Source organism: Durio zibethinus, unplaced genomic scaffold, assembly GCF_047325235.1.
Source record: "Durio zibethinus cultivar Kanyao isolate XHJ-2024 unplaced genomic scaffold, ASM4732523v1 HiC_scaffold_114, whole genome shotgun sequence".
Taxonomy (NCBI): Eukaryota; Viridiplantae; Streptophyta; class Magnoliopsida; order Malvales; family Malvaceae; genus Durio; species Durio zibethinus.
In genome coordinates, this window is record NW_028322737.1 from 42501 (window position 1) to 51987 (window position 9487).

At 29.6% G+C, this 9487-nt stretch overlaps 3 non-coding genes across 3 annotated transcripts; 2 read left to right on the forward strand and 1 right to left on the reverse strand.

Moving 5' to 3' along the window:
* The first annotated feature begins 3746 nt into the window (after positions 1 to 3746).
* Positions 3747 to 3833, forward strand: TRNAS-GGA (transfer RNA serine (anticodon GGA)). The gene has a single exon. It is a non-coding gene; the product is annotated as a tRNA-Ser (tRNA).
* A 1378-nt stretch (positions 3834 to 5211) lies between these two features.
* On the reverse strand, positions 5212 to 5284 carry TRNAT-UGU (transfer RNA threonine (anticodon UGU)). Its single transcript has one exon. It is a non-coding gene; the product is annotated as a tRNA-Thr (tRNA).
* A 2843-nt stretch (positions 5285 to 8127) lies between these two features.
* Positions 8128 to 8200, forward strand: TRNAF-GAA (transfer RNA phenylalanine (anticodon GAA)). Its single transcript has one exon. It is a non-coding gene; the product is annotated as a tRNA-Phe (tRNA).
* Positions 8201 to 9487: the final 1287 nt, after the last annotated feature.

The window sequence follows — 9487 nt, forward strand, 5'->3', positions numbered from 1 at the left end:
GCAAGTGTTCGGATCTATTATGACATATCCATGAGGCGCTCAACGGACCTTTTTTAATCTTATAAAACCTTTTCCGGACTTTACTTACATTGGTGCAAAAACAATTTTTTTGTGCAACCTGTGTATTGTATTCCTATCTTAATTAGAAGTTCCTAGATGGAGTTTTTTTTGTCTTACATAGATAGAACAAGGAATATTACTCTATCCCAACTCGCGTGAGCATTCATTACTAAGGGATACTCCAGTATTGATATTGAGTCATTCGAGGGGTTTTTATTCGTTTTAATAGAAGCAGAAAAGAAAATATTTTTTATTTTGCTATATCCGTGTATTACTTATCCTTACGAAATATCAGACGAAATAGAACGATTTTAGAAAGGATATAATGAAATTCTTTGATTGGTTTTTCCCAGAGAGAGAGAAATGATCTGACCGATGGGTCCAACAAAAACAAACAATTACACAATTAACAATTCCAATTAAATTAATATTTTTTAATATTTAAAGATTCAAATTGAATATGAATAAAAAATCTAATTTAATAATTTTAATGGTAAGGTAATTTAATTAAATGGATTTAATAGAATAAGAATAGAATTTAATAGTAATAGAATTTTCTAATTTCTAATTAGAATTTCTAATCCGAAAATAATAAATAAACAGAGAGCTCTTGTTCTTATTCGAAACGCCTCGTGATCTTTAACCAATTCTGCGCTTCAATATAATTACCAGGAGTAAGCGCTATAGCCTGTTTCCAATACTCAGCGGCTTGATCGAACCAAGCCTCCGCTATTTCAGAATCCCCCTGTCGAATGGCCTGTTCTCCCCGGTCGGAATAGGCGGGTCAATTCCTTCCCTTAGAACCGTACTTGAGAGTTTCCTACCTCATACGGCTCGGCAGTCAATTCTTTTGGTGTCCCATTTTTTTACCCTACCATATATCCAATTGAATGAGATTTCTCATAGATCCTATCGATTTGTCTCGGGTTAACCAAAAGAGGTTAATTACATGAGTTTCAAACTTTAATTTGGATTAAATTAATAATGAGTTTTATCTTTTCTCCCACCTTCAGAAAAATAAAGCATAGGCGTTTCGGGATTATCGTCCGTTAGATTTTTCTGAAAGGTAACTATCTCGGTTTCATATCATATATAAATTTATATAGAATCCTTGAAAAAGACTTCTTCCTCATAAAAAAGACTTACTGTCTTTGGGATCTGATGCTACACCGCTGCTCAATAACTTAGGGGATCGGCTCTATTACATAAGTTGATTCCTAATTTTTATCTCATATCATGACATAAATAAGCAGTTCTTATTTATTTTTATTGTATCGGCCCAAAACCTCGCTAATTGATCTTTACGGTGCTTCCTCTATCAATTAGATCCTTTATCCATAGAATAAAGTATCTAGGCATATATATTTCTTCATATTTTGACTTCTATGAAGTTTCTTTTTTTTTTTTCTTTTTTTGTTACAGCTGATAAAAATCGTTTTTTGGACGATGCAATATGTAGAAAGCCTATTTTATTTACTAGCGTATTTATTTACTAGCGTATTTGCTCTTTCTTTCCTTTTTTTTTTTATTTCTATAGTGGAGATAGTCGCACGTAATGACAGATCACAGCCATATTATTAAAAGCTTGTGGTAAGAACGGGTTTCGTTCTAGTGCTCGAAAATAATATTCTAAAGCTTTTGTATGTTCTCCGTTACTTGTGTGGATAAGGCCTATGTTATAGAGTATATAACTTCGATCATAGGGATCAATTTCTAGTCGCATAGCTTCATAATAATTCTGTAAGGCTTCCGCATAATTTCCTTCGGATTGAGCCGACATCCGTTACGGTCGTCATTCGATTCAACGAATTCTCCGTTCCAAAACCGTACGTGAGATTTTCACCTCATACGGCTCCTCCTTTATGTGCATAATGAGAATAATCCATGGAATTAAAAAAAAGGTCGAAATATTGTCATTATGAACTGAGCGGGGCTAATGTTTTTACAAGAAATCTCTAGCCAACCCTCTTGCAAAAGATCTTTTCTTACCATCAAGCGTGTTCGTACTAGATAAATAAAGTAAACTCCAACAATTTCTTTGTTCTCAACGCTCCTTAATTTCCAGGAATTAGTCACTTCAACAATCTTCGATGGTTATATGGGTATCCAAAGTACGAACAAGATGGATGTTTGTTGTCCCAACCATTTCTCTTAGTTCCGATCCCGATAAGGAAAGGGAATCCTTTATAACAATAACAAAGTTTTCGTGTTGTTGATTCCTAGATGTAGTGCTTCTTCCTCTATGCCGCCTATTGGTACTAGTGTAGTAGGGTTGACCCACAATACAGACCCATAGGTGTAACCTTTCGCTCAATACTCGAATCAACAATTGAAGCATCTGAGGTTGCATTAATCGGGGATACACGACAGAAGGAATTGCTTTATTTATAAACTTCACCTTCAACAAGCGTAGATTTCTTTTTTTTTTTCAATAGTCTTTTTTTTTTTTTTTCTATTCCGAATCATGTGTCTTTTTCCTAAGACTAAGAGCGGTAAAATAAAAATAAAAAAAAAAATATATATAAAATAATTAAAATATATAAAATAATTATAATTATATAATAATAATCAAATCGCACCATCTCTGTAATAAGTAAATGCCTCTTTTTCTCCTGAAGTTGTCGGAATTATTCGTAATAAGATATTGGCTACGATTGAAAAGGTCTTATCAATAAAATTTCCATTTATCCGCGATCTAGGCATAGGTAGCAATCCATTCTATAACTCTTTTCATTACCCCTTCGTGAGAAAAAAAAAAGGATCTCACAAACAAAGGAAGCGTACAGTACGAAATAACATAAAAGCAGACCCATTCCATAAAAAAAAAAAAAAAAAAGATATAGCCCTCTACTTTACTTCAATTTTTTTGGCAGGAATCAAGAAAAAAAAAAAAAAAGAAATATTTGAATCCTATTTTATTTCATCCAAATTTATTAGTATAAGAATTTATTAGTATAAGAATAAAATATAAAAAGAAAAAAGAATTATTACGATTTCATCGAAGTTGAAGAATCAAAAAATTTATCCTACGGATTAGGATAGATTAGCAAAATTAGAGAAGTTTTGATTAAATTATGATAAAAAGAGGAAAAATAATCGAATAATCGTTCTATGATGAAAATAAAATAACTGCCCTTTTTTGTGTTTTGTGCATAGCAGGTATACAACATATAATCAAATATAAAAATCCCTTAGAGGATTTATGAATTTGTAATAGATTTACAGAGTAAGAGGTTGTTGTTGAGAGATCTAAAACTGGAAAAGAATTTTAGAATTCTTATAGAAATGGGGAATTAGAGTCTAAAGAGAATTATGAACTAAAAATATCCATTAAGCATAGTCTAAAAAAAAAAAACCAATCGATTGATTTGATTCGTTTCAATTCATTGATTTAATCCAGTCCGGTAGAAATATCAGAAAAAAGATGGTGAGTGCCTTTTTCGCAAACATGAATAGATATATATGGTATATGTTTATCGTATTATATTATTTATTTTTAACAGCCCCCTCACAAAAAAATTTCTTCGAGTCGGGAGGCTAAAGAAAAAGTGCTGAAAAAAGTGATGAAAAGTTTTCTATTTTTATAGCTAGTTTTCTAGTTAGAATTGATATTGTTCGTACCTCTCGAACAATCTAATATGAATAACTCGCTATTCGCTCGGGTTATCGGCCATAATAATTATGTAGGAGAGATGGCCGAGTGGTTCAAGGCGTAGCATTGGAACTGCTATGTAGACTTTTGTTTACCGAGGGTTCGAATCCCTCTCTTTCCGCACCTTCACCTAATTCGCCAATGTAACTGACTACAATGTATCAAATCAAATAAGAACAGATACTAAAGAGTTAGACCCTTCTTTGATATAGATTCTCTATTCCCAATTTCTTTTTAATACGGAATACGTAAAATAGCGTACAGGGGATGAAAATCTACCTACGGATCTATCATACATGAATAGGAGAAAAATAAAATTTCCGAATCAAATCCCTTACCCTGTCTTCCTTTACTTAACCTTAACTCAGGTGAAAAGGGAGCAGAACCCTTGTTTTGTTATTTTAGTTAGGTTTAAGTCTGACGAGAATAATATTCTACGACAAGCAATTCATTTATTTTCAAACCGACCCATTTCCTATCTATTATTTGATTGACTAATCCTTTATATTGTAATGTGTGAAGGGTCAAATGCTTTGGTAATTCCTCATGGGTGGATGAATCAAGATAATTTTGAATCAGAGTTCTAGATTTTTGTTCATCCCTCGCTGAAATAATATCTCGGGGTTTGCAGCGATAACTTGGTATATCTACTGTACGACCATTAACTAAAATATGTCTATGGTTAACTAATTGGCGGGCTTGAGGAATAGTTGAAGCCATACCTAATCGAAAAAGGATGTTATCCAAACGCATTTCAAGTAATTGTAGTAAAACCTGACCTGTTGACCCTTTTGCTTTTCTGGCAATACGAACGTATTTAAGTAATTGTCGTTCTGTAAGGCCATAATGAAAACGCAATTTTTGTTTTTCTTCTAAACGAATACGATATTGAGATTTTTTACCGGAGCGCGATCGGTTTCTAAGATCGCTTCCGGCTCTAGGACTTTTACTAGTTAGTCCCGGTAAAGCCCCCAGACGGCGTATTTTTTTGAAACGAGGCCCTCGGTAACGCGACATAAAGACTCCTTATTAATTTGAATTTTATTGAAATTTCATAAACCTAAATTAAAACTGAACTAAATGAAGCGAAATCGACTGAAGGATTGTACTACAAATATTAATGAGATGAATTGGATCAATATCCATACTTTTTTGTATTGTATATAATGTATATTGTATATAATGTATACAAAAAATAGAAATTAAAATAAAATATATATAATATATAAATATATTAAATATAAAATATATATTAAATATAAAATATAAAAATTAAAATCTAAAAATTAAACCAAAAAAAGTTTCCTTTTTTTTTTTCTTGATTTATTCTGCAAAGATCTAACTCCTCCAATTTTATTCCTAATTGAAAGTTTCTACGACATAATAAACGGATCGTTGACCTTTGGAAAGAAAAGGGGAAAAAGCTTTTTCAATGTTCTTTGATTTCAAAAAAACATTATCAATCATGTAAAAAAGTAAAAAAGCAAACAAATAGAGAAAGCCGGCTATCGGAATCGAACCGATGACCATCGCATTACAAATGCGATGCTCTAACCTCTGAGCTAAGCGGGCTCAAATAATAGAAATTTTGTATCCATAGGAATTCAGCAAACTATTACGATCTTATCTATTAACTATCTATTAGTTATTCATAATTACTATGAATTATTAATATGAATTATAGACTAGAATTTAGAAAAACTAGAATTTTAAATTTTAAATGCCATATTTATGCCATACATAATTTATGCCATATTTAATATAATCATATTTAATATAATGATATATAATAATATATAATAATATATAATAATGGTAGATTCAATCTAATATTCAATCTAATATTGATAGAATATAATAATTAAGAATAGAATAATATAATTCTATTTGATTATATTTTAATCATTCTATTTGATTATATTTTAATCATATTAAAAATGATATTTTAATTTAATCATATTTTAATTTAATCATATTAATATTTAATAACATTATATTTAATAATATTAAATTATAATAATATTATTATAATTTAATTCTAATTTTATTATAATTATAAAAATTATAAAAATAAATTATAAATATATTTATAATTTTTATAATTATTTATTATTTATCTCTATATTATATATTTTTATTTTATATTTATTTTATTATATGTTATCTTTATTCTATTAGTCTATTCTATTTAGTATTCTATTCTATTTAGTATTATATTCTATTTAGTATTATATATATAATTTAGTATTATATATATATTAGTATAATATTAGTATACTAAGTATAATATTACTATATTTTTTATTTTATATTTTTAGTATTTTTTAGTATATTTTTAGTATATTTTACATTTAAATTATATATAATTTTTTTTTTTTATATAGATATAGATATAGATTTAATTTAATAGATAGATTTAATTTTAATATAGATAGATAGATTTAATATAGATTTAATTTATTTATATTTAATATTTATTTATATTTAATATAGATTTAATATATATTTAATTTATTTATATTTAGTTTAGAATTATAAATAGAGTCTAATAATTAGATAATTATAGTGAAAATATTTTTATGCATTTATATATAATTTATATTTATATATAATTTATATATATATTATCATTATATAAATGATACGTTATAAGTCTAAATAATTAGAATGAAACTTTGTTTTTTAGACTAACTAATTCGAATTATCTTCGAAGTCGAAATAGAAATGAATGGAATAATTAGTTCTAGCTATTATGCTATTATACTAGAAAATAAATAATTAATAATGAATAAATTTTAAAATGAATAAATTTTAATAATGAATAAATTCAATTTTCATTTTTATTTTTATTTTTTTAGTTATCTTATTATGGTTATATAGGATAGTCTAATAAAAGAATAAGAATAAAAATAAAATTAAAGAAAAAAGAAAAGATGCAACCCATAGAAATGAAATCCAGATCATAATGAGAGATGAGAGACTCCTTTCTTTTGTTTTCATTCATAAAGGCGGAAGCTAAGACGAAAAAAAAAAAAAAAATCGACCGTTCGAGTAAATTGCCTGAGAAAACTGAGAGTAAGGGGGGCATATATATGTTATGGAATATCCATCTATATTGAATTGCGAATACAGAAATGATAAAATATTTTCTGATTGGACCAAATAAATACGGGTCTCCGATAGAGACGAAAGAAGATAAACAAACAAGAAATAAAATAGGTAAAGACCCTTCGATATAAGAATCAGTATCTATATCTACTAAATTCAATACTAAATTCAACGGTTTTCGCATAAAAAGAAAGAAAATAAATAAATGAAAGAAAGGGGAAAGGAAGGGAAGGAGAAAGGGGGAAGGAAGTGCATCCTAATGAGATCCTAATCTCAAGACACAAAGGGGATATGGCGAAATTGGTAGACGCTACGGACTTAATTGGATTGGATTGAGCCTTGGTATGGAAACCTACTAAGTGATAACTTTCAAATTCAGAGAAACCCCGGAATGAAAAATGGGCAATCCTGAGCCAAATCCTATTATTTTACGAAAATAAACAAAGGTTCAACAAGCGAGAATAATAAAAAAGGGATAGGTGCAGAGACTCAATGGAAGCTATTCTAACAAATGGGGTTGACTGTTGGTAAAGGAATCCTTATATCGAAACTCCAGAAAGGATGCAAGATATACCTATATAAAATATAAAATAAATAGGTATACTAATGAAAAACCAAAAAAGACGACTCGAACCCGTATTTTTTTTATTTATATGCAAAATCAATTTATATGAAAAATAAAAAGAATTGTTGTGAATCGATTCCAAGTTGAAGAAAGAATCGAATAGAATATTCATTAATCAAATCATTCACTCCATAGTCTGATAAATCTTTTGAAAAACTGATTAATCGGACGAGAATAAAGATAGAGTCCCGTTCTACATGTCAATATCAATACCGACAACAATGAAATTTATAGTAAGAGGAAAATCCGTCGACTTTAAAAATCGTGAGGGTTCAAGTCCCTCTATCCCCAACCCCAAAAAGCCCGTTTGCTATCTATTTATTTTATCCTACCCTTTTTGTTAGTGGTTCAAAGTTCCTTATGTTTCTCATTCATCCTATTCTTTTCCATTTTACAAGCGTATCCTAGCAGAATTTTGTTCTCTTATCACAAGTCTTGTGATATGATATATTGTGATATATATATGATATACGTACAAATCAACACCCTTGAGCAAGGAATACCTATTTGAATGATTCATAATCCATATCATTACTCATACTGAAATTTACAAAGTCTTCCTTTTAAAGATCCAAGAAATTCCCCTTTTAATTTAATACTTTTTCGTTTTTTTTTTTGTTTTCATTTTTAAGTGACATAGACCCAAGTCATCTAGTATTATGAGGATAATGCGTCGGTAATGGTCGGGATAGCTCAGTTGGTAGAGCAGAGGACTGAAAATCCTCGTGTCACCAGTTCAAATCTGGTTCTCGGCGTATGATTAATTTGTATGAGTATCTACTCTACAAATTAATTGATATAGATCGACATAATACATACTTATCTAGCTAGCTATCTGGAAGTAAACCCTCTCTTTATTTATTTTTTTTTTTTTTTTTGTTTCTATTTTTTAGATGAGCAAAGAGTCTATTATAATTATAATGTAGTAAAAAAAATAAATAATGTAGTAAAAGAAAAAAATTTCATTATCTTTCCTCTTCTTTTTTATTTGTTCACGCTGTGGCTCCTCACATTCAAAAAGAATGTTAATACTTCATACATATTTAATTAAAAAAAAAGATTAAAATAGTTGGTTGAAAGGCCCAACCAAAAGTCTGGTCTAGAGGAGTTCAAGGATAGAAATAACCAAGACTCATCTCAGCTACAGTACAAATAGAATCCGATTCCCTTTCATTTATTTATTTGTATTCTCTTTCATATTCCATTTCTTCATTCCTTTCTATGTGACTCTCTAGAGTTCATCTAAGTGATGTGCGCGATACAAAGTTCACGGTATAGAACCCTTGTTGTTCATCCTATTGTCTCGGCTCGTCCGAAATAAAATAAAAAGGTATCTTCAAAAATCGAGAATTTCAATGATGTATTGTCTTTTATTTCTTTTTATTTATTAGCCTATCCATAAGAATACGAATGAAACCTCAATTCCTCCGTTTGAGCTAGAAGAGAATGTACAAATATTCCTTGAATATTTGAAGTTGTAATTAGTTTCTTATCATTCAATGAGCGTCTTGTATTTCATAAAAATTGGGGGCAATGTAATCCTTACGTAAAGGCCACCCTATCCAACTTTCGGGCATTAAGATACGTTTCAGTCGTGGATGATTCTCATAAGAGATTCCCAACATGTCATAAGATTCTCGTTCTTGAAAATCCGCACTTTTCCAAACCCAGAAAACAGACGGAATTCTAGGGTTACTCCTTGGAGCAAATACTTTTATACATACTTCTTCCGGTTGATCTACACCATACTCTATTCTCGTAAGATGATACACACTGGCTAACAGTCCGCCTGGTGCTACATCATAAGCACATTGGGAACGTAGATAATTGTAACCATATACATATAAAATAACAGCAATGGAATGCCAATCCTCGGGCTTTATTTGTAAAGTCTCTATTCCTTGGTAATCGAAGCCCAAAGATCTATGAACTAGCCCGTGTTTGACTAGCCAAACAGACAAACGGCCCTGCATCTTTTTTATCTCTCCCGCACTTTTCTTTTTTATTTGTAATTTGTATAAGATAAGTATTTCACATTTACG